Below are 1,275 nucleotides of genomic sequence, written 5' to 3'. Positions count from 1 at the left end.
CAGCGGGACAGGAGATGGGGGGCCCTGCATGTCCCCTGTGGGGGCCAGGGGGGAGTTGGGCTGCTCCGCCAGCGCGACACCCCTCTCCCTGCCACCTCTCGGGTACTCTCAGCCCGCCGAGGTTACCTTGATCGGCCCCGGGGCGTCAGGGAGAGATGCCCCGCTTGGGAAAGATTTCGTCCCGGTGAGAGAACGGGTCGTGGTCCTCCTCCGAACTTATTTATTTCCCCTTGGCTCCTCCGCACTGGCCGCACCGCGCGGTGCGGAACACAAAGCGCCGGGCAGCTGCATCGTGCAAAGCTGGGACACGCCGGGCTCTCGCAGACGGGACAGGGGATCGAGTCTCCGGTTCCAGCCTTGTCCGTATTTTCGCGTTTACCTTTGGGTCCGGAGATGATTTTAGGGCTGAGTTCTCCTCCTCCCATTGGCTGGAGCTGCAGAATAATTATGATCACATCCTAATACTCTTGGCTGGTGCTTACTGTTTATTGGTAGTTAAGGATCTATTATCTATTCATCAGCCTCCCATTTTTGCCAATTACATTCTTCTAAAGTGAAGTACCAGCAGGTATTTTGCACATTTACAATTAATGATAAAAAAATCTGGCGTACTTTAAATCTATTACGCCGCTGTGTAATTTATCTTAAAGATGCGGAATTGCTAATGTAAATTAATGTTTCTGTTGAACCAAGGGATGAAGGGAGTCTTAAAACCAATCTAGCGTTTCTTTCCTTCCTTCCCGGACCTTGTTTTCTATTTTCTTTTCACTTTATACACTAAAAATCCGTTACTTAGCTGCATTAAAATATGCTAAAAAATAAATCGCTGTCTAAATGGTTGTTTCCAGTAAAGGGCGAGGTGAATTCTATTCGCCTTCCCCACTCTCTGCTAAAAGCATCTGTTCCCAGCTTGCCGATATTTTTAACACAATACCAAACCGACGGGCTAAATATAAGTGACAAAACAGTGTCGGGCACGCAAAGATGCGGCTGTTCTTGCGCCTTTGTTTGAGGCCGTGTTTCCCTTTGTGTACCCCGCGCTGTGTGCACTTTGTGGAAGGAGAAGTTCACTTTCTGTAGGAAATGTAAATCTGATCTCCAGGCGTGGGGCGGCTGCACGTATAGACATCCCCAGCCACACGTGCAGGCGAGCGCAGAGCAAAGTGAGGGAGAGCTTTATACACCGTAACTCAAGTCTTTGGGCAGATTTTGCAGCGAGGTGCCATTCTGCCAGGTCTCAACGTTTGGGAAAACCTTTCCTGCCCACAGACACCG

At 50.0% G+C, this 1,275-nt stretch overlaps 1 protein-coding gene across 1 annotated transcript in view; it reads right to left on the bottom strand.

Moving 5' to 3' along the window:
- The window catches only part of EMX2 (empty spiracles homeobox 2), a 7,203-nt gene extending 6,723 nt beyond the window's left edge, over nucleotides 1-480 (bottom strand). The window contains exon 1 of the mRNA XM_057370304.1: nucleotides 127-480. The gene's annotated coding sequence lies outside the window, so the exon portion shown is untranslated. The remainder of the gene's footprint in view (nucleotides 1-126) is intronic.
- Nucleotides 481-1,275: the final 795 nt, after the last annotated feature.

This window comes from Malurus melanocephalus, unplaced genomic scaffold (genome assembly GCF_030028575.1).
Source record: "Malurus melanocephalus ecotype Western Australia unplaced genomic scaffold, MMel_1.1 scaffold_122, whole genome shotgun sequence".
NCBI classification, from domain to species: Eukaryota; Metazoa; Chordata; class Aves; order Passeriformes; family Maluridae; genus Malurus; species Malurus melanocephalus.
The sequence above is the reverse complement of the archived record's forward strand: the minus strand, read 5'-3'. Positions and strand labels throughout refer to the sequence as shown.